Source organism: Leptonychotes weddellii, chromosome 3 (genome assembly GCF_054177405.1).
Source record: "Leptonychotes weddellii isolate Sample4059 chromosome 3, ASM5417740v2, whole genome shotgun sequence".
NCBI lineage: Eukaryota > Metazoa > Chordata > Mammalia > Carnivora > Phocidae > Leptonychotes > Leptonychotes weddellii.
Window position 1 is genome coordinate 88,864,790 of NC_138371.1, and position 24,593 is coordinate 88,889,382.

The 24,593-nt window shown below is 42.9% G+C and overlaps 1 protein-coding gene across 2 annotated transcripts in view; it reads left to right on the forward strand.

Moving 5' to 3' along the window:
- Nucleotides 1-6: 6 nt before the first annotated feature.
- Nucleotides 7-24,593, forward strand: part of LOC115944027 (uncharacterized) — an 83,685-nt gene continuing 59,098 nt past the window's right edge. The window contains exons 1-3 of one of the 2 annotated variants that reach the window (XR_014143641.1): nt 7-12,296; nt 12,691-12,818; nt 15,449-24,050. The gene's annotated coding sequence lies outside the window, so the exon portion shown is untranslated. Of the gene's footprint in view, nt 12,297-12,690; nt 12,819-15,448; nt 24,051-24,593 lie in introns of those variants that run through there. The other variant, XM_081814579.1, reaches the window with a different exon arrangement.

A 24,593-nucleotide genomic window follows, 5' to 3' on the forward strand; every position in this document is an offset into this window, starting at 1 on the left:
TTTTTTTTTTAAACATATAATGTATTATTTGTTTCAGAGGTACAGGTCTGTGATTCAATGGGGAAGCCAGCTGCAAAGATGGAGCCGAGGAGTGGGCTCTCAGCTCGGGATTGCCATAAACTGTGATCCGGGGCACAGTCGGGCCACTGCTCTTCCAGCAGGGACCCAACAAGTGGAGATCCGGGGAGGAGTGGTGCGGGAGCGCACCGCAGGAATCTGCTGGGTTTGGAGACTCCAAACAGGGTTGTGTGCCAGAGATAGAAACGCTCGGTCACAGGCTGGGTGAGCATGGAGTGCAGCCGGAGACTGGGGAGACAGGAGTGATTGACTGCTTTTCTCTGGGGGCTCACTGAGGAGAGAGTGTTTCTGACTCAGTTTTCCAGAAGAGTTGTAAGAGACAGTAGGATGGAAAGTGCCAAGGGATGAGTGAATTAGAGGAGTCCGTCTTCTGTTGGAGGAGGAGGAGATGATAGGTGAGCCCTTCCTGGGTGAGAATGGAGCATTCCCGCTGCAGTCGCTTGTTGTCAGCATGACATGCTCCTTAAGAGATTTTTCTGTTCCATTTACTCTGAATGTAAACTCTGAAGTTTATAAAATGACCCCTTTAGGGTTCAGGAGGTTGGATTTCAAAGCAGTGCATATAGGGGAGGCCTTTTCCAACTGCTCAGGCTAGATGGTAGAGATCACTCTCCCAGGAGACAATCTGTAATGTCTTATCATATTGTGGCAGATGGCAGCAAGCCCTAGGTTAGGAACCCAACTATGATGTATTAGCAAGAGATACTGGCCATGTGTCCTCCGATCAGATTAATCAGGGACGGAACTACCGCATAAACAGGTGAGATGAGCATTGGCTGGGAGGCTGGCAAGGCAAACCTGGGACATACTCGACTTTGAATTCAGAAGCACTGCTTATTTGCATTCATTTTCAGAATTATATCTGCAGCACAAAAGGAGCTCCCAGAAGATTGGATGGGCTTCACAGTGAATACGATGCTTGTGAGCATGCGGTTTGCTCAGACTAGGATGATTCTGTAACTCCTTGAGTGCACGCCAGTGTACAGCAAGACAGAGACACTGTGGCTTTTTACTTGATTGCCAGGATCCTGGTTGTGTTCTGGAGGGTTGAAGTTGCCAGAAATCTGGCTACCTCTTAAAAAGGATGTTATATTTTTTGAAACCTCTAGCAAGTATTCTCAGTATGGCTACTGTAAAAGGTCCAAATATACACAGGTTGAAACATATGCAAATATATTTGTTGACCTTCTAGGTGGAGGACACTGGTCCAAAGCTGCCGCACTCATTCACATTGTGGTGGCTTCTTCATCAGATACTACAGCTTTATTACTGACCCCTCGAGAAATAAAGGGCACCTCCCACCTCCCACCTCCCTTCTCACACCTGTGGATCTTGAGACGTTCTGTCATTTTCTTCTCTTACCATGGCCTAACCTCAAACTACTTATGGTTGGTGATATACATAGCAACATACAAAAGAATAAACAGTGTAGGAGGCCGTCTTTCTGGAAGATTCCTGTATTCAAGGACAGTCATTTTTCTAAATGTTTAGAAATCATTTCCTAAATTCTACCAGTGCGCCCTGAGTGAGGGTAGTTCAGGGAGTGGAGGCCCTAACCATATGTTGCCTTCCAGCTCCCACCTTCCTTCTTCCCTCCCACCACCATCCTGGGCTTCTTGCATGTAAACTCGCTCTGCCTGGAGTTGGATGCGGCACAGCACTAATCACCTGGAAGATGTGCTCTAGGCCTCTGGGAACACATACTCTATGACAGATGGCGGCAAATTAAACCGGTAATTGAAAAAGGACCTCTGTTAGAGGAGCCATTCCAGAGGGGGAAAGGCAGGGAAGACAGATCGCTGGAAAGTGGCCAGAACCATTTGGTGCTCGGCATCAATTTGATCAATAAACACTTCCTGAACACCTAGATAGAAGCTATTCCAGATTCCACAGGCACACACAAACATCAGAGAGACCAACATTCTGTCCTGTGTTTAGGAAGACGGACAGCACATGGAGAGGTGCATGGACAATTCTAGGCTGGCAGAAGTCTGAAGAAAGGCTTATGTAAGGTTGAGCTGAAAATTATAGCCACCACACAATAATATGATAATGCATGTCGATGGCTATGTCCTAGATGATATGCGGACAGTGGGAGAAACAAAATTGTGGGGTTTTGGAAGGGACACTGGACAGTCCCCTCAATTTAAAGATGAGGAAACTGAGGCCCCTTCTCCATGAGATGAAGTGGTTTGTTCAAGATCAAGGTCACTCAGTTGTTGGGAACCCTGTGATTAATAGTACTACGACCAGGAGTACCAATAATAGTACTAATGATAGTACTAACTGCTATTATTGGCTAAGATTATAGAGCACTTACGTGTGCCAGCCACTATCCTAAGTGCTTTAAGTATGTTAACTAATCTAATATAGCAGGTTATGTTATTTTCACCCCGGAAATGGTATTCTCACACATGGGAAAACTGAGGCAGAAGAGTACCAGTACCTTGCCCAAAGTTCAGCCAGTAAGTGGTAGAACTGAGACTCACATGCCACAGTTGGGCTCCAGAGCTTGTGCTCTTAATTTCTCAGTTCCTCATGGCCCCTCAGGCCTCTGACTCCTGGTCCAGTGCTCCTTGTCCTTGGACTGGGCATTGTCAGGTCAGGTGGCACTGAATGAGGGATTACATGACAAAAGTGATGTTTAAGATTACCAATATGGCTTCAGTAGTCTACAGTCTCCATACTGTAGACTAGAGAAGAAATGGAGAAGGGACAGCAGAGAGAAGAGTGTCTAAATACACTTATGATGAATGTTTGGACCACAGCAGGGATAGAGAAGATTACATTGGACAGGAATGGTTGGTTAGCAGTCATTCACTCCATAGTATGAATCAGTCTGTCCTGTTGCTTATCCTTCTAGAAATCAGAACTCTATGACTGTAGAAGGAAGGAATGAAGAGAGGGTACAGCAAAGGGAAAGGGCAAAGGAACAAGAGTAGAAATGGGGCAGATACTCATGACTTCCCTGTATTCCTCACAGAGGTCCTGATCTTTTGGGGGTGGTTCAGTGTACTTTAGGTAAATGTCCATTGCTCATTGAATGAGGTAAAGAAGGAAGAGAACAAAAAACAAAACAGAGAACAAGAAAGATGCCATCTCTTAGTGGGAAGGAGACCTTAGCTAGTGGGTAAAGATCACTTAAGAGCCCAGCATGGTTTTGCAGATTGGGGTCTCCCTCAGGGAAAGACCCATCTCACTGTCCTAGCAGACAGCCTTCAGCTGTAGAGAGCCTCCTTGTTCAAGGTCCAGGCCTTCCTCACGTGACCCACATCCAATGACAGGCTGATGCAAGGGCATAAAGGCCAGGACAGAGGTTCAGCAGAAGGGGCCATGGTAAGCCAGGGAGAGGACCCCACAAAGGGTCACTGGCTGTGCGAACATGTTCATGGAATGAGATGTGACTAGATTTCTCAAGATAAAACCCTCATCAATAAGTTTCTGTGATAAAGAGAAGCAAGAACTGTACTTTGAGAGGAAGAGAACAGACAACGAATAGCTGTTTGAATTCTTGGTGAACTGGACAGAGGAGGCCAGAAAACAGAGACTCTTCTGGATGCTTCTGATTGGTTCTGAGAATAACTGCCTGCACGTGGAGTCCAGCATTTAAGGGGCTCAGCCCATATTTGAATGCAGAGCTCTCCTTCCGTCTCAGAGTAGTATTTCCATTGGCATGCTGCTGCATGGGCTCAAATGCAGGACATGAGCAGTTTCCCAACTATCCACCAGATGGTACCTTCCTACCAGATATTAGGTTTCAGGTTGTGGCACTCCACAGTGTTTTTCCACCCCACAGACCAGCTACAGAATCAGAAGGAAGCTGATGAGAACACATCTCAGGGTGGGAGCGCTGAAGGGCCAGGTGGGGGCGACTACAGTGTTTTTATTTTCACGAATATGGGACTGAAGCCAAAGTGTCCTTTTTGTGATGGGGAGAGCCATGTGCATATATGTGGAATCGAGTCCTAGAGAAGTCTCCCAGGGAGGACAGGACTGTGAGTTCAGCTCCCGATAGGCCTGGTCATAAAAGTCCTCGGTGCCGCCCTGGTGGTGTTCCTCTGGAGTCTGCTCTGCGCTGCTGAGTGCTCTGAAATGTAGCCAGTTGTCCCATAAAAGAAAGCCTCTGTTGGAGACACTTGCTCATTGTTGAACAGTTTGGGTTCTGAGGCCTGAGCAGCAGCCTCCCCGGGTTGCTTAGTGTCCTTGGAACGGGAAGGCAACCGGTCTTTACTGCAGGGTGACCACCGTGTCCAGGTTTGTCTGGTACTTTCCTGCTCCTGGCACCAGGGTGGTTGGTCATCCTGCCTGCCTGGAACAGTACACACCAGGGACAAGGCTAGACCTTCACACATACGCAGTGAGCCGGGGGATTTGGGGTGGTGCAATAATATTTTCAAATTATGAATCATTTCGTCGCTGTTGTTTTCCTACCAGATTCCTGTGTCCCCTTTTGCCAGTGAGACTTATGTCAGGGAAGGCAACGTTCTGGAGGAAAGGGGTCTTCTCTTGGTTTCTGAGTTTCAGAAGTTTAGGCCGTAGCCTATAGATTTGGGAGAAGATGTGGTAAATAAATGCAATTTCCTCAGGTTGGGGAGAGAGGAGAGAGTGGCTGGGGTGATGAGAGATTGGGCCTCTGAACAGGGAGACACGTTGACTCTCATCTGCTTTCTGCCAACTGCCCTGGCAAGGATGGTTATGTGTGCTCTTAGGGTGAGGGCCCTGAGCCCCCTTGGCTGGGGGGGAGCAGAGGAGGGGTGTACAGACCTCAGAGAGGAGAGGGTTGTGTTCTCGCCCCAAAGCAGAGGGCCAGAGAGCTCCAGGGGTGTCGGAGAGGCACAGAGCCAGCAGGGGAAATCTGTGGGCTTGCAGGCACCTTTCAGAGAGTGGACTGCAGCACAGTGCCCCTCCAGACTCGTGTCCACCTGGGGCTTCACCACACGGCTGGATTTGGTGCAGATATTGTCAAGTTAAGATGAGGTCGTCCTGGATTAGGGTGGGCCCTAATGCAATGCTTTAGTGTCCTTATAAGAGAAGGGAAATGTGGACCCAGAGCTGCACACACATCTGTGAAGATGGTAGCGGGGCCAAGGAACGCCCAGGACTGCCAGGAGTGACAAAGAGGCCAGGAAGGATTCTGTCCCAGAGCCTTTGGAAGGAGCCCGACCCTGCTGACACCTCGATTTCAGACTTGCAGACTCCACAACTGTGGGAGGATAAGTAAGTGTCTTGTCATTTTAAGCCAGCCAGGTTGTAGTGCTTTGTTCTGGCAGCCCCGGCCAACGATCCTGACAGGAGTGAGGATGATGGAGAGGCACTTAGCGTGGTCACAGCTGACGAGCAGGGAGGTGGGGAGGCCAGCACAGAGACCAGCACTGAGCACCAGATGGGCCCACCGTGGCACGGGACACCTACAGCAGGAGCCCGGACTATGGGCAGTGACATCTCTGATGTCAGGAAGAAGGAGGCCTAACACAGAAAGTACGTAAGAAAAGTAATGATTACTATTAAACTTGTCTTCTTGCTTGGGTTTGTGGGCTAAGATTTGCTGCTCCAGGAGCTGAGGCTTAGGGTGTCGACCAGCGAGTCAGCCACGGCCACCGAGCAGTCCACTGTGACAGTGGGATTCAGGCCTGCCCCTGCCGGCTTGCCAAGCCCTCCTGTCCTTCATTATCATCCCCGGTTTTCCCTGCTACCTGCCTGACATTATGGCCAGACGGGACTGGGCCCTGTGCTCCAAGCACAAGCCTGTACTTCCTACGCCAGCCCTTAGATCAGCTGTACCTTTGCTGTGTCCTGTCTACATGCTCCCTGTTATGCCAGGCCTGGCACAGGAGGGCTTTCCGATTCTCCCAAACACATTGTCATCTCCTTTTCAACTCTGACAATTGTCTTGGAGTATTTTTGATGGCAGCCCCCAGTGTGTCTCATACTCCTTTGTATCCCCCCATAACACTAGCATGGGGTATAATCATTGCCAAAAATGCTACTGTATTCCACAACACACTGTGGACCATACGTCTTGGTTTGTGACTGAAGCAGGCCCTTTATGAGTTGGGGCATGGCCTCTTGCCTGGGCTGCACTGGTCCAATGGACAGAAGACTCTGTCATCAGGACTGAAATATCATCAGCACTTACGGGTGTGATTTATGATTTTCCAAAAAGGTGAAGGAAGAATAAACATTTGGGGCCACTCTGTCTGAGGAACTGGTCCACGTGCATTGGGGGTGGCTCTTGTAGCCTCCCTAATAAAGCAGAGTAGGATCTGCAAGTCCCTTGGGTGGCATGATTTTATCACCTCACTGACTGCTTTTCACTCTCATATCTTCCTCTGCAGATGCCTGAAGTCCCCTGAACTGGCCACACACACCTGCATTCTGGAATCAGAGATAAGACATGAGAGGCAAGGTTTCTGGGAGGGAAAGGGAGCGATTTACATTCTCACTGAGGTCTGAGCGGCTGCTAGCAGATTCTTTCCCAAGAACAGGTTTCAACTTGGAGGAGGAAGTTGGGCAGGGAGAGAGCAGGGGTACCCTGAGCTGGCTCACTGGCCAGGGTGGGGGTGAGCAGAAAAGAAGGAAAAAGTGGCAGAAAGAGGGCCTGGGGACCCAAAGATGAAGTTCATCTACTTCCTTTTTTTTCTGTTATGGGCCCTATCTGATTCTGACATTCAAGGGATCTCCAGACTGTTGATTTCACAAACCTAAAAAGCCATTTACTGACAACATTCTGAAACACTGGAAAGGTTACCACTACTATTTGGTTAAATAAATATGTAAAAAATAAAACGAAAACCCTATCACAGAAAGGATGTTTTAATGGTAAAAAATTGGGAAAGAAAATCTCAGAATAAAGGACAGTCCTTTTAAATTGGATGAATATAGCTTTAAAGGAAAAGAAAAAATGACTATCTCCCCCTTCTGTGGGCCCAGGAAAATGTTGTCAGAGACCAGCATCCCAGTAACCAACTGGTTTATAAGAATCACATCCACCCTGATTCTGAAGGCCCCACCAGTTTATAGTTCATGACACTATGCTGCCCCCTGGTGGGCAAAAGGAGTTGCTGTAGCAGCTAAAGGGGGTCTCAAAATACACTTAGGGCCTCCTCCCAGCAATTACTTGTATGTTCATTTAACACCCACCATGTGCCAAGCAGGGGCCATGTGGGGTGAGGACACATGGAAATGAGAGAACCCGGCCCTTGCTCTCAAGGAGGTTTCCTATAACACTGATGTGCCAAACAGAAGTTGACAACAATGTTTGGCTTTGGGTGTTGAAATGTCGGCTCCCCAGCACCATCCCCCCTGCCTGCCAGAGGCTGCATCATGGAACCCAGTCAGCCCCTCAGCGTCAGAGCAGACCTGTCACTTGGGTCCAGGTGGCCACCTAGAGCTTTATCTCCAGCCCTGCCCCGAAGCCAGGGCCCGCATGCACTGATGAAGCTGGAAGGTGGCTGGTCCCGCACAGGGCGTTTCTGCTCTCAGCTAGCTCTTCAGCAGTCTCACTCCTACCTATTCAGCCACCCGTGGGGCAGGCAAGCCTACGTTTTCCATGAAGTCCTTTCACGCCTACTCCAAACCCACGAGGACCTCTATGACCTCAAGATTCCTCTCTACCATTGTTTCCTCTAATTGAAATTTTTCAAGTAGACAAAAAAGTCCCTGATGGTTGAGGCTCTCTTTTAACAGTTCTCTAGCCATCTCCCCTTCTCAGAGTACATCCTGGAGCTCTCAGTTTTCTCCTTTAATATGCAGAGAAGCTCCCTACCTCCTTTCATATATTAGGGCCACACTTACGCCTCATCAAAATATTTTTGTATCAAAAATGGGAAATCATTAAGTCAGTTTAGGCTAAGTTGTTTGGCTGTGACAGACAATCCCCAAATCTCTACAGCTTAAAATAACAAAGGTTTATTTCTTCTTAATGCTACATGGCCCATGTGGATCACTTGGGGATAAGGCTGCCAGAATTAGCAAGGACCCTCAAATAATCAGTAATTTTTTTTGGAATAAGTATGTCCCCCAAAATGCACACTAACAATTATTATCATTTTCTGAACTTCAAATTTAACTGGGAATCCTATAATTTATCTGGCAGTGCTACTTGGGGGCTCTGCTGCTCGGCCCCATTCTGGACCCAGGCAAACATCACGGGAAGAAAGGGGATATGGCCATTTGCACACTGGCTCTTGAAGTTTCCTTCTGGAATATATAGCATTTCCAATCCCATCTTTTTTTTGTTTTGTTTTGTTTTGGTCAAAGTGGGTCATTTGGTCATTCCTAACCTCAAAGGGTTCTGCCATGTGCCCAGAATGAGAGAACACCGGGCTATTTGTGAAAAGCCCAAATCCCTGCCCTAGTTACATATTCTGGTAACAGCTACTAAGAAAATACTACTTTCTCCATCTTATTACAATAAATTATATCAAGTGTAATCTTTATCCTTGTGATTTCTATCTAATGGCTTACTATTGATTTCTCGTAAGCAGAGAAAGCTTTCCTTACCCATTTAAATACATGGAGACAACTAAACGCTCCCTTTCAACTTTTTTTCTCTGCATTAAACACCTCCCCATGCCTCCCATATTTCCTTTGATGTAGTTTCCAACCCTTTACCATCTGGTCACTGGCTACTTGGTTATATCTGACTGCGAAGTGAATGTGATGGGAGAAAAACAAAACAAAACAAGAAAAGGTGGTTTCTTGTAGGGATAAGCCAAAGATGACGTTTTGTGTAACCCTTTGTTTTTGTTCCCTGTATGGCCTACAGAAGATCAGCAGTTTTTCAACCCTCAGCAACAACAGAATCACCCAGAGAAACAAATAGGTGAGGTACACGCTTCTCCACCAGGGATTCTGATTCAGTTGGCCTGGCCTAGGCCTGGGTATCTGGACTTTGTAGCAGTTTTGTTCCACTTATCTATAGCTACATAACAGACCAACCCCAAACGGAGGAGCTTAAGGCAAAAATAGTCATTTTATTATTATCTTTCCTTGTCCTTGGGGCTGATTAGAATCAAACATATAAGAAACCAACTAATATTTTAAGAGAATTGTATGGGCAAAAATGCTACCAGCTTGGAGTAAAAGAGACTGCACCCATTTGATACTTAAAACAAACTTTGCCAACCCCCCAACATTTTATAGGTTGGGAGTGGGCTGAGAGCTCTGCTTAACCCCAAAGAGACCATATTCCTTTTTAGATATAGCAAAGGAGAATAGTGAAAAAGGAAGGACCTCTCAGTGGACAGAGCCAAGGACCATGGAGAACAGTGGACTGGGGAGTTTCTCTGGGGGGAAAATAATCAGTGGGAGCTAATCAAAGAATGTGCCCCTCCCCTCCCTTAGGACAAAGGGCTGCTTGTAGTATCTGCTTGGAGGGACTGGAGGGACTGTTAATACTCCCACGTTGCCACCTCCAAGTGGGAGTGTTTATTGTGTTCCTGCCCCTAATTGCATATTGAATTTGTCTGTGGGAGCAAGTGACTTACTTAATTTCTGAAGCATCCCCACCTAAAGGAGGCACATCCAAACTTGCTAGAGAGGTGCTTGTGCTTATGCATGGATCTTGGACTTTGAGCTCAGAATGGCACCTGGAGGGGAGTTTGACATTGTCTCTCTCGGGGAGGGTAAGTGTCCGCTTACGTGCGCAGGGAAAGGAACTGCATGTATGGTGTACAGCATACAGATGGTGGTGGATTATGTTCTTATTCACCAAATATTGTGGTACCCTTCTCTGCAGGGCCTCTCCCTGTGGTGAGAGGGCTTTACATCCTGATCCTTTGGTATTCAGTGTGACCATTTGATTTGCTTTGACCAGTGACATGTGTGTGTCAGAGGTGACAGGAGCCACTTCTGAGCAGAAGGATTAAGAACCCCGGTGTTCACTTTTCCCTCTGCTATGACAACTGGCGATGTTCTCGATAGAAGCTGCTTTTCCAGCCTTGGTCCTGGAGTAAGGATGATGCAGAACAGAGCCACAGCTGACCCACAAAAAATGCAGCATATAAAAAATTAAACGTCTGTTGTTGTAAGACACTGCATGCTAATACTAATGAAGAGGGGTTGGGCACCCTGACAACTCTGAGCAGCCTTCGGTCTCTCTTGCATGATGACTACCAACTGCAGAAGAACACAGCCTTTTGGCTGCCCAGTTTTACTGTCCTCTCTGAGGAAGACTGAGTCCCTTCACATTTCAGCATGCCTGCCATCAACAGTAGGTTTTGGAGAGCATCCTGGGAAGTGCCAGCCTCCAGAGAACCTCCTGTTGACAGTATTCATCTCTGTGGAGCAGAGACTGTGGGAAGACCTTTGGTATTCTAGGTTCTGAGCTAATAAAAGCTGGCTGGACACAGCCAGGTATTTCAAGATGGTGGCAAGTCAGAGGGTCCTTCCATTCTTACCTGCTGGGGATTTCTGTTGCCTTGGTGACATCTCAGTCTTGGCATTCTCATTACATGATGAAGACATTGGTGGTGACAATGGGAAGGATGAGAAGATGAAAGAAGTGGTACCCATAGCTGGTTCTAGACAGCAGAACTGAGGCTCAGGTATTGAGGTAAATTAAAGATACTTGTCCCCTGAAATCTGGATCAGCCTCAATCATCCAACAGAACCAGCACACCAATAGAATGTGGCTGAAGCAATAGTGTATGCCTTCCAAAGCTAGGTCAGAAGAAGCCTTGCAGCTCCTGCCTTGGTCTCTTCGAATGCTACCTCAAGACTCCAACTTACTGTGTAAGAAGTTTGGCTACCCTGACATCACCATGTTGGCATAGTTGTATTCAGGTGCTCCAGCTGACAGTCCAGCTGAGCCCAGACTTCCAGCCAGTCCTGCCCAGGTCCCCAAAATATGAGTGAAACTGTCTCGGGCCCTTTAGTCCAGCCAACTCACCATCGAAATACCACAGACTGACCTCAGTTAATGCTGATATGCTAATAACTGGCCTGCTAAATATGCTAAATTTGGCCTGAATTCCAGACCCACAAAATTATGAGATATAATAAAATGGTGTTTTCTTAAGACAGGAAAATAATGGAACAGATACACATGCACTTACTACTCACACCTTGGTGCCTGGTTTTCCTTTTCTCTTAATGTGGATCCTTCATGTTGCATGCCTGGATGCTCTAACCAGATTTCACGAGTTCGGAGGTATGATTAGCCTGGGATCTCCACCTTCAACAGGGATTATCCAGATAAACTTCATTCAAACAGGGTTTGGGTTACCGTGAAGGCCCAACTTTGTTCTCAGCTTAAGTCTAACAAGTAATCAATCCAGTGTTTAGTGAGCACCTCCATGGGGAGGGAACTATGCTGGATGGTAATGTATGAGGTCCTGCTACAGAAGGTGAAACAGCTCACTGTGGTTTAACACTCACATGCTCAATTAATTTTGTTTCTTACAGTTACCTTGTGAGGTAGGCATTATTTTATTACATGAACAAGTAAGTTGAGGTCAGGCTGCAGAAATAGTAAGTGCCAGAGATGAGTTTTGAACATCTAGCAGGCTTATCCACCAAACAGGCTACCATGGATGTTAAAGCCTTATGAGACCATGAGATGTTAAAGCCTTCATTTTATAAATGAGAAGATTGAGGACCAGGAAGAGGGCATAATATCACTGCTGTGTTCTATCACTAACCACGAATTCTTTAGCCAGTACAACTCCATCCTGGCCCTAAAGGGTTTCTGGAGTGCAGGCCAAAACCATGTTGAGTGAGTGTCTTTAGAACTGTTGCTTTAGGAGGGAGGTAGAGGAGATGATGTTGGCACTGCCCTTTCTTGTATGTTCCCAGAGAATGCAAGCCTTTGGTTATCCTCCTGTTTAGCTCCTGGCTGAGAAGTGGGGGCTGTAACTTGGCCAATGAGCAGTTTGTGGGCCCAAAGCATTGTATTGGTTTTATGGGCTTTTCTTTGGAGAAAGCATCCTCCAGGAAACCATCCATCCCTGAGGTTTGGGATAAGTCACAGAGAGAGTTCCATTTTTGCTTCAGAGCATGGAAAAACAGAAATAATAAGTCACTGGGGCTGTTCATGAATCGGAAGTTACTCAAAAGACCATTCCTGACTTGTCCTGGATCTCTTGGTCTGCTGGAAGAGCAAGATCCAAGCCAGTACCCATGAGCCACAGTGGGAACTGTGAAGAGGCTCGTGCAGAACATGAAGTATTTACAAGTGGAACAGGAACCCTGTGTGACCCTGGAGAAGTCCAGATGGAGTGAGTAACTCTAAGTTGAAGTCTCTCTGGAGGTTAAGTATTTATGAAGCACTTTGCACCCACAAGGTGAATTTCAATCATTTATCATCCAAACTCACAATATCACGGTAACATGTAAGTTTTTGTATTATGGCTGATGACCCAAACTTGAACTACTGCCTGTAAGACAGGGGATATTTTCATGCACTTGGGACATGTTTTTAATGCCATTGTGAAGTAAGATCAGGAACTTTTGAACTAAATACCTGAGTCTTGGTCCAGACCCATCATTACCATGCAAGCCTATAATTCTCTCCTGTGGCACTCCTGTGCTGGCTCTCCTGTTGTCAGGCAGCAGTGAAAGGTGAATTCTTTCATATGAATCCCTGACAACTCTTTTCTCTTTATTCCACAGCATTGTGATTTGCCTTTGTGCAGCCCTTTTGTTCTGAGATGACCAGATGACATATTGGGATGTTGATGATTTTGAATATGTGTATGGCTGAGAAGATCACACCAATTAATTTTCATTCAGAATTCAAGGTGAAAACTTCTTTGGATTGTGGCAGTTGAAGCTGTTTGAAAAACTAGGGACTGATTATGTTTTTTTCCTGAAATCTCCAAGAAGCCTCCAGGAACGCATAGCTATATTTTAGTTCTCATTCAACTGTTCATGTGACCCCACTCACGAAAGGCCTTCTTTACATAATCTACCTTAATCTCTCCAATTGTTTAAAACCCTATTCTACTTTTTGGCTAGAATTATTGACCATAGGATCTAAAAGGATTTTTATAGGTCATTTGGTCAAACCCTCTCATTTTACCAATGAGGAAACCAGATTCTAAAAGGAAGACTAGAATCCAGGCATTCCAGGTCTTCCTTCCATACCCTGTTTCAGAATCCTGTGGTGTTTGATGTTGTTAAATGTTTTTCCCATAGCTATACAGAATGCATTTTCACCTTGGATTTTTCTATATTCCCCAACATGCATTGCACAGGACTCATCCACAGCCAATCAACAGTTGACTGTTAATGGCCATCTGCAGTGCTATGCTGAGAAGAATTCAATCAGATCTGCTCATGGCTGGCCCTCTCTCAATGGTCAAGTTTCTCCCCCAAAGTGACCTCTGCAGAGAGGACTTTAGCCACCCTAGCTAAAGTGACATCCCTCCCCCATCCTCTCAGCCATACTCTATCACCTTTCCTTGCTTAACTGTATTTCTAGCACCTTTCTTTATCTGAAATGATCAATCTTTCTTGTGCATTGCCTCTTCTCCTACTGGAATGTGAACTCCAAGAGGGCAAGGACTTTGTTTCTCTCATCCACTACAATGTCTCTGTGCTTTTTAGGGCGCAGATATGTAGGAAAAACTCAATATATATTGGTGGAATTGATGGACAAATGCTGTATTGATTAGTGGTGTCTGCCAGTCAGTGGATAGACAAGTCATGATGTTGGTGCCAAGCTTTTGTCATCATAGGGTTGGGTCATTGGACAACCAATCCTGGATGACAAACTGGCTTCCTCCTGACATGCAGCTTGATTTGGCTTGACCAGTCATTAGGTACTCTGGAAATAGGAATTTCCTTAAATTTAATTCCTTAAATCACCAATTAAGAATTTAAAAGGAGAAGGGCACATTTTTCTGCTGTTATCTCCTTTCCTCAAAAGTATTATAGTGTCTTATTGATCACAGAACTTCTATGATATTATGCAATTCTTCCCACAGCAAATATTTATTCATTGACCACTTGTGTTTTTTCAGTGCCATTTTAAAGGGATTTTTGACTTTCCTATTAATCTAGAATAGCTGCACCATAGTATATAGTACACAGTGCACATTGGTGTGACCAGTTAAGATTCAAGTGTACAAAGCCATGAGCAAGTTCAGGTAACTATCCAAATTAAACTGTTTTAAAGTAAGGTGAGCAGCATCCATTACCTTAGCCCTGAATGTTGGCTGTTTTCATCCATCCTTTCTTGGAAGTCAATATTTGAAATAGGCTAGCGTAAAGCAGGAGAGGCTTGGGGAAAAACAAACAAACAAACAAACAAAAAAAACAAAGAGGGATTTAATGCTTATATATAAAGTTACAAATTCATCTTGATTTTTTTTTATCTCTTTTTAAAGAATTGTGGTATATATGGAAACATTTGTAGCAGGTAGAGGTTTTTGGAAATTGGCTCATTTTTAACCCAATCGGTACTGTTATTTCATGTCAAAAGCAAGATATGTTTCAGTGCCCTGGTAAATCTGATCTGATTTAATATTCCCTAGGACTCTGGAGTTGTATACCATCTCTACTCTCCTAAATTTGATGGTGTCAATATGACCTGACATTTAATTATTTGCATAGCCTATTTAAAATTAAAATAGCAACAGGCACTGAGTTCTTTTCAAGTTTTAATACACTCTCCCTTTAAAAATATATTTTTCATAAATTACTCTGCTGTCTGGCAGGCCATCACATTCTTCAGTTCCTGTAATAAAAGGGGAATGGTGCTATGTGGGTGTGAAATGTGAAACGTGGAGGAGAACACCGTGGTTAAACAAGAGTGGACACTGATCAAGTCCATTAATCACAGTGCCTGTTAAATCTCTGCAAGTTGAGAACTGTAGCATCCAGGGATTTGATTAAAGAGGAAATATAAAATGGCAGAAGAGGTCCAGTAGCCTCCTGGGCAGGTCACATCTCAGAGCCCCTGATAAAAGGATGTTGCTTCCGGTAGGGTTTGTTTTTCCAGGGTCATTTTTTTGGAGTTTATTTGCTAAGGAAGGGTGGGTTTATTTGCTGAGGAAATGTGAGTTTATTTGCTAAGAAAAGCTCCAATGTTTCCTTCTCTTGGGTATTGGAAAATCACCAAGTCCGTATTACAGAAGCTTGCAAATCTCTTCAGGCCAGTGTCTCATGTCTTTCCATCTTTGGATGACCCCGATTCTCCTGATTTCCATGTATCACAGAGAGACCCCCTACTCTTTTTATTCCCTCAATTCCAATGTCCCATATCCATGACCACAAGGATTCCCAAGCACTTTTTTTTTCGCAAGCACTTTGGAAGCATTTTTTAACCCTAGAGGCAATGTCTATTTTCATTGGTGCCACCTGGTCATTCTTTGATTTGTTTTTCATCTTGTTAATCAACTCATTCAAAAATATTGTACATTTATAGCTAAGCTCAAAAATACAAGTGTGAAGAAAGGTAAGAAGACTCCAGAGCTCTTCTCTAAGTGCTTACATCATGGAGGAGAGAGAGGTCCACAAAATATGGCGAGGTCTGGCTACCCCAGAGGCTATACGAGGTACAAAAGGGGCAAGTAGAAAGGAACTCTGAACTCTCTGGGGGTGGTGTCAGGGAGGGCTCCCCAGGAAGTTCTCAGGTGGGAGAGGAGCTGGGAGTCTGGGAATGGGAGACCCAGTGAGAGTGAATGCATGTGCAAGGATTAGAGGTGACATCGGAAACATGGCTTGCTCGGGAATAGCAAATTTGGCAAAAGTGAGTGAGAATGAGGTGTGGAGGTGTGGAGGTGTGGGCAGGCAAGCAGGAGCCAGGTCATAAAGGATCCCTGTTCCAGGGGATAATGGGAAGCCATCCCAGGGTTTTCAATGGGTGAAATGTGTTAGATTTACATGTTGGAAAGACCATTCCTGGGGCAACATGGACAGTAGTTGGGAGTCAGAAGAGATTTGAGTGAAGGAGGAAACTAGGAGTTAAGCTTTAATCTGGATGAGAAATGGCTGGAGTAGGAGGGAAGAGGAATGGGAAAAGGAAATTTGGGACATGTTCTAGAAACCTGCAGGACCAGTGTGAGTTATGACAGATCTGGTGAGAAGGAAGACTTCAACTCAGTCCAAGGCTGCTTTTACTTTGCTCATAAAACCTCAAGTAGGCAGGTGATATGCCATTTGTGACCTACTATTGACTCTCTTGCTTCTAGAGGGGTCCTGTATTTTGGAGGTTTTGGCAGTCCACTTCAGTGAGATGTCCACCAGGACAGGGAGGCCAAGGGCTATGGGTTCCGTGGCCTGGCCACATCAGAACCTAAAGCCTCTGATAGTTCCACACAAGGCAAGTTGCACCTGTCACGCTAAGCTCTGGATTCTGAGTCCTGAGATTCTGGATTGAGCAATTTCCCCTTTTCTCTGCCAGTGCTTCAGGGCCTGAACACCTCTTATGTACTCTGTGTCTTTCTATGGGCAGGAGCTGCCAAGGCTTCTGATACAAAATGAGTGCCTAGCCATTATGGGCGAAAGGAAGAGTCTAGGCCATCTGCTGCTAGTCTGTCTTCCAGCACAGGTAAATGGGTGGATGGTCGTGCCATGCATCTCTCACAGTGGTGAATATGGTGAAGAAGCAGGATTGGAGAAGGATGAACACTTCAGGGCATGTGAGTTTGAATATTTATTTATTTAAAATTTTTTCAACCTGATGAACTCATTCTATGCCAATAAATATTTATTGTTGGATATTTATTTATTTAAAATTTTAAAAATTTTAAGTAGGCTCCACACCCAACATGGGGTTGAACTCACAACCTCAAAATCAAGAGTCACAAGCTCTACCCATTGAGCCAGCCAGGTGCCCCCTATTGTTGGACATTTAGATTGCTATTATTAATGATGGGGTAATGACTATCCTTACAGTAAAAAATTATTACACATTCTTAATTATTTCCTTTGGTTAACTTCCTTAAAGTAGAATTGTAGGGCCAAAAAGTGTTCAAATTTTTAAGAAATCACAGCACAGTCCATCTGTTTGGGTCCTGTATGTATGAAATATTGAGAGAATTTCTTTAAGTCAGAATTCATTGACAGTGACTAATCCATCACCATTTTATTATATAGTTCACTTTGCATATTTATATAACTTGAAAACTAAAATACTTATAGTGAATTCTGGTGGCAAAGTTTAGTTCTTTCACACTGAGTAAGTGGCTAGAACCCTTGACCAGTGGGACCAAGAGAACAGTCCCTCTTTTAGACTATTTTGGATATTATTCTGCTTATTGCAGATTGCACGTATCTGTGTGAAATTCTTAATAATTACTTGTGTACTTGTCCAAAGTTCTGCTTTAAGGTGCTGGCTGACTTTATTGTAACTAATTTTTTTGAAAGATGTTACTGCTTGCTAGTTGCCTGTTTTTCTACTGATGAGAAATGGCTGTATAAAGTATGTCCCCTGACTTTCTAGTTAAAAGTTCTGCATTCTCTGAGGTGCTGAGTAGTTCTAGGAACCATGGTGGTCGAGGAGAATTTAAATCTGTTCTGTTGGGAAGAGTTTCCTTCTGGGTGGTAGTCTGAGCTGAAAATAGATCTTTCATTGAGCTGTACTGCAGTGATTTCTCACGGAGGGCTCAGCACATGACTGTAGAGCCACTTCACTCCTTCACACAGTGAACACTTATCAAGGATCTCTTGCATGCCAGGCATCATTTGATGACACTTGTGAGCAAGACAGACAACACCTCTGTCCATGTGGGCTTCCATTCTTGATGGGAATTCAGACAGAGAGCAAATAAAAAATAAGATAATATCACATAATTTTAAATGTCATGGTGGCAGCAGAAGAGATTGATACAATAAGTGTAGCTGGGGTAATGGTGGTAGGAATGCATCATTGGATTGGTGAGGAGGTGATGTTGACCTGAGAATTGAATAATGAGAAGGAGCCAGCCTCAGGAAGATCTGAGGGAAGAGTGGTTAGTGGAGAACATAAGTGCAAAACTGTCCCTCAGCACCGAGTTGGTATGTGGGAGCCACAGAAAGAAGGTAAGGGTGTCTGGGGCAGAGTGAGTGCACAGTGGGTGGTCGGAGATGAGGTGAGGGGCAGGTAGGGAGAGGTGATGTGGACCCTTGTGGGTTATGGTAAGGAAACCAGATACTTTCAAAGTGGGTTGAGAAGTTTCATGTGTTTTAAGCAGGAGAGTGGCATGTCTGTTTTATTTTTACAAAGACTGTGGGAAATGGATTGCAAGGTAGCAGAGAGATCCCTTGTCATGAGTAAATAAAGAGTGTCTGGAAAGAAGGAGTGCTAAACTCTGTTCAGTTCTTCTAAGAGGCTGAGATGAAGACAGAAAAACATCCTTTGGATTTAGCAAAATGGAAGCCATTAAGGACTTAGATAAGAGACTCTTCATTGCAGAGGTCAGGATGGAAAACTGATCAGAATGAGCTGAAGAGAGAAATGTGCTCAGGAGAGAGACTGGGAGGGAGAAGCTCTGGGCTTGGGAGTGGCCACACAGAAGTAAGGCAAAGGAATGCAAAAGGGATCAAGGGAAACTCTACATACTGGGTGGGGTAACTTCCACCTCATTGCCTTTCCCAGCAACCAAAAAGCTGGCAGCCGGTTAAGTGTGAGGCCAGGAGGTGGGAGGACTTCTGCCTGGAGAAACTGTCCAGTGTAAGATAGAATAACGCCACATACTGACATCTAGGAACCACAGCAAAGGAGTCAGATACTTGCTCCCTCATGCTCAGTGAGCTCACCAGGTAGTAAGTATACTGCACTCTGACACACTTAGCTTCCAGTCATGTTTTAGTGCCTTGCTTTTAGACGTGAACAGAAAGCCAGTGAAGAACATATACTCAGAAGAATCCTTTATGATGAAACACAGAGCACAAAACAAACAAACAGGAAAAAAAAAAAAAAAGAACCCGGAGAAGTCAGACAATGCGGAGATCAGACAAAAACTTCCAATACCTTCAGCGAAATAAGAGAAGATTTTACATTCATGAAAAACAATAGGATGCTGTAATGAAGGAATATTCAGAGAAAAAGATAGAAGGTTAGAAATATAAAATGTGCTAAAAGAATTGGTGTAATAAAGTTAAGGAAATCTTTCAAAATATAAAACATAACACAAATATGGGGAGAAAGCTAAAAAATTCATACCACTATGAAAAAAATAAAAACTGAAAGAAAAGGAAAATTTAGCTATTTGACAAACCCAAGATTTTAAACTGTAATAAAACAAAGTTTTTAGTGCTAGATATTAAATGAAATGAAAAAGAGACATTTATTGACATAAATAGTTATAATTAAGTGGAAGAATGCATTTTAAGGAATATTGGCTTGTTTTTAAAACTATATTCATGCAAAACAAAGTCCAGAGGATATATATCAAAATAAGTATCTCACTGGATTGTGAGATTGTGGGTTATAGTAGTTAGGATAGGCTGAACCATTGTAACAATAGACCCCAATAGTCAATGGCTCAAACTTTTAAAAACAGCTTTATTGAGATCTAATTCACACACTATCCAATTATCTTATTTAAAATGTACAATTCAAGGTTTTTTAGTATATTCACAGGTATGTACAGCTATCACCACGGTGAATTTTAGAGCATTTCATCACCTCAAATAGAAGTCCTATACCCTTTAGCTAACTGTCACACTTTATTCCTACATTGCTAACCTCCCAACGATAAGCAACCACTGATCTACTTGCTGTCTCTGTAGATATCCCTATTCTTGACATTTAATATGAATTGAATCATAGAATATGTGGGCTTTTGCGACTGACTTCTTTCACTCCACATAATGTTATCCAGGCTGGTCAGTGTTGTGGCACATATCAGTACTTCATTCCTTTTGATGGAATTTACTGCATTTTGTTTATCCATTCATCAGTCAATGGACATTGGGTTGTTTCCCGCTTGTTACAATGCTGCTATAAACATTCAAGTACAATTTTTTTTTGTGTGTGTGGAATATATTTTAACTTACCTTGGGTGTATATACCTAGAAGTGGAATTGGTTGGTCATATTGGTCACTCTGCACTTAATTGTTGGAGGAATTGCCAGATTGTTTTCTTAAAGTGGCTGCATCATTTTAAATTCCCACCAGCTGTGTATGAACATTTCAATTTTCCATATCCTCACCAATTTGTTCATTTTTTTTCTCATGTTTCTTATCTTTGTTGTCATATCTAAGGCTCCTTTGCCAAATACCAGGTCGTGAATGAATATTTACCTCTATGTTTCCTCCTGAGATTTTTATAGTTTTAGTTCTTATGTTAAGGTCTTTGATTCATTTTGTATTTATCTTTGTATACGGTGTGAGGTAAAGGTTCAGTTCCATTCTTTTGCTTGTGGCTATCCAGTTGTTCCAGTGTCATTTGTTGAAGACTATTCTTTCTCCTTTGAATGGTCTCAGCACTCTTGTGGAGAACAGTTGACCATTGATGTATGGGTTTATTTTTGGACTCCCAATTCTATCCCATTGATTTACATGTCTAATCTTGTGCTGGTACCAATTTGTCTTGATTACCATTGCTTTGTGATAAGTTTCAAAATTGGGAAGTATATTCCCGCCTATTTGTCCTTTTTCTGGATTTTCTAAGCTATTCTGTGTTCTTGCAATTCCATATGAATTTAGAAAAGGCTTGTCAAGTTCTACAATGAAGTCGGCTAGGATTCTGATAGATACTGCTTTGAATCTGTAGATTGGTTTGGGGATGATTACCATCTTTTAAAATTTAACTTGATTTTATTATTTTTTTATTTATTGAAGTGTAGTTGACACACAATGCTACATGGGATGATTGCCTTCATAATATAATGTTGAGCCTTTGATCCATAAGCATGACATGTTTATTTATTTACTTAGCTCTTTAATTTCTTTCAATAATGTATTGTAGTTTTTAGCATATAAATTTTGCACTTCTTTGTTAAATTTATTCCTAAGTATTTTATTCTTTTTAATGTTATTATGAGTGCAATTGTTTCATAATTTCATTTTTGGATAATTTATTACAAGTGTATTAAAATACAATTGATTTTTATGTATTGATGTTGTACCTTACAACTTTGCCAAGCTCATTTATTAGTTCTAATAGGTTTTAGTGAATTCATTAGGATTTTCTATATATAAGATCATATCATCTGTGAACAGAGATAGTTTTACTTCTTCCTTTTCAATATGATTTCCTTTTATTTATTTTTCTTCATTAAGTGCTATTATATACTGAATGTTTGTATCTCTCCCAAATTTATGTTTAAATCCTAACCACTGATGTGATGGTATTAGAAGGTAAGGTCTTTGGTAATGTGGTCAAGTTTTGAATGCAGAGCCTCATAAAAGAGATATGAGGATACAGTGAGAAGACTGGTCAATGAACCAGGAAACATGTTCTCACCAGACAGAGAATCTGTTGGTGCCTTGCTCTTGGATTTCCCAGCTTCCAGAACTGTGAGAAATAAATATTTGTTGTTTAAGCTACCCAGTCAGTGGTGTTTTTCTTATAGCAGCTCAAATGGGCTAATTGCCCCAGCTAGAACATTTAGTACAATGTTGAATAGAAGTGGCAAGAATGGGCATCTTTGTCTTGTGTCTGATCTTAGGGGAAAAGCCTTCAATTTTTCACCAGTAAGTAAGATGTTAGCTCTGGGCTTTTCATAGATGCTCTTTATCAGGTTGAGGAAATTCCTTCTGTTCTTAGTTTGTGGAGTGCTTTTATCCTGAAATAATGTTGGATTTTGTCAAATGTTTTTGCTGTGTCTATTGAGATGATCATGTAATTTTTGTTTTTATGATATAATGTCTTGCATTAATTGATTTTCCTGTTTTAAACCAACCTTGAATGTCTGGGATAAATCCCACTTGGTCATAGTGTGTAACTTCCTTTATACATTGCTGGATATTGTTTGCTAGCATTTTTTTTAAAAGATTTTATTTATTTATTCATGAGAGACAGAGAGAGAGAGGCAGAGGGAGAAGCAGGCTCCCAAGGAGCAGGGAGCCCAATGTGGGACTCGATCCCAGGACCCTGGGATCATGACCTGAGCCGAAGGCAGACACAACCATCTGAGCCACCCAGGTGCCCTGTTTGCTAGCATTTTGTTGAAGGGTTTTACATCCCTATTCACAAGAAATATTGGTCTGTAATTTTCTTTTCTTGTGGTATCTTCCTGGTTCTGTCATCAGGGTAATACTGGCCTCACAAAATGAGTTGCAAGGTGTTCTCTCCTCTTCTATTTTTGGATGAGTTTGTGAAGACTTGGTGTTAATTCTAATTTAACTGATTGGTGGGACTCAGTGGTGAAAACATCGAGACCTGGGCTTTTCTTTGTGGGTAGTTTTTTTGATTGGTAATTTAATCTCTTCACTTGTTTTAGGTCTATTTAGATTGTCTACTTCTTCTTAAGTCAGTTTATGTAGTTTGTATCTTTCTAGGAATGTGTCCATTTCATCTAGTCTAACTTATTAGCATGTATTGTTCATAGTATTCCCTTAGAATTCTTCTTATTTCTGTAGGGTTGGTAATAATGTTCCCTCTTTCATGTCTGATTCTAGTAATTTTGAGTCATCTTTTTTTAACTTACTGTACTTTTTAGCTCCAGAATTTCCCTTTTTTAATAATTTCTATTTTTGTTGATATTCTATATCTGATGCAAAATTGTTATTAAGCCTTCCTTTACTTCTTTAATCATGCTTTACTATAGTTCTGTGAACATATTTATAATGGCTACCTTGAAACCTTTTTTCTGTTAAATCTTTTGTCTATTCACTCTGACAGGCAGTTTCTGTTGCCTGTTATTAGTCATACTTTCCTATTTCTTTGCATTCCTTGTAATTTTTTTTTAGGGAAACTGATATTTTAGTTAATATATTGCAGCAAATCTGGGTATTGGTTTAACTCCCCTCAACACTGCCTAGGCTTTTTATTGTTATTTGCTTGTTTGCTTGTTTAATGACTGGCTGGATTATTTTAGTGAAGTCTGTTCCCTGCCTTCCCCACAGTATTAATCCTCTGATGTTGCTCCTCACCCTAGGATGAAACCACATGGCGGTGGTACTGATAAAGCTTTCTTCTACTCCTTTCACACACAGCTATTAAGCTCCATTAATTGACAGCGATTGCTCCAGGGTTTTAACAATGCTCTGGAGTATATATTCCTCTGCAAACTAATCTAATTAAATTGTGGTTCTTTTGTAGGAATGATTTTTGTGGTTAGTGTTTCATATTTGTTCTGATCTCAAGAAAGCTCCTCCCAGCTGTGTTATTCCTCATTTCTCTACTGTAGTAGCCAGCCTACACTCTAGGCTGTATCTTCATTGATCCATGGAATCTCCTTCTAATTGCCTTTCACTACAATCCTCATTATTTATGAGAGCATTCTGAGACTTGAACTTCTACATGCTCTGTTGAAAATGAAGTCAGTTCTTTTGGGAAGATATTAGGAGCTATCTTTTTTATGACCTGCTTCTTCCCCTAAGCAAAAATCTTTGAGGCAGGACTCTGGGGCTGAGAGTAGGGAAAATGGCAAGCCTCTTTGAAGGACACCCCCACTCTAGGAGCTGCTGAACATTGTTAGGGGGCAGCAGCCTGGGTTCTTCTCAGCTTGCCTCTTCTGCTATGGAACCACTGATTCATGAGTCAAAGAAAGGACCATCAGGGCCCTAGTATTCTCAGTGTGCCACACCCAAGGTAGAACCTCTATTCCATGAGTAGGAATTGGGTGGAAGAAGGGAATCTCCATTTCTTAATCACACTTGCCCAAACTTAGCTTTAGCAATAAGGTACTGAGGATGGAATAAGAAACACAGATATCTTGTTCCCAAGTAGGAGCCCTAGGCTCTTGACTGAAGTAGTCTGGGATGGAGTGTCCAACTACTGAGCTGGAGGGAAAGAGAAGAAAGGAACAGTATTGACTCAGATACCATAGACTCTCATCTTTCTGTCTGAATTTTCATAGATTTTCTTGAATAGGTACTTCTTCCTTTGCTTTTTACCTTTAGGACCATTACCAAAGGCTTTGAATAATTATTTTTTAAAAAATAATTTTCACCAGTTTCATTGGAAAGTAAGTAGGTGGCACTTCTTTTTTTTTTTTAATTTTTATTTTTATGTTAATCACCATACATTACATCATTAGTTTTTGATGTAGTGTTCCATGATTCATTGTTTGTGTATAACACCCAGTGCTCCACGCAGAACGTGCCCTCCTTAATACCCATCACCAGGCTAACCTATCCTCCCATGCCCCTCCCCTCTAGAACCCTCAGTTTGTTTTTCAGAGTCCATCGTCTCTCATGGTTCCTCTCCCCCTCCGATTTCCCCCTTTCATTCTTCCCCTCCTGCTATCTTCTTCTTCTTCTTTTTTTAACATATATTGTATTATTTGTTTCAGAGGTACAGGTCTGTGATTCAACAGTCTTGCACAATTCACAGCGCTCACCATAGCACATACCCTCCCCAGTGTCTATCACCCAGCCACCCCATCCCTCCCACCCCCCACCACTCCAGCAACCCTCAGTTTGTTTCCTGAGATTAAGAATTCCTCATATCAGTGAGGTCATATGATACATGTCT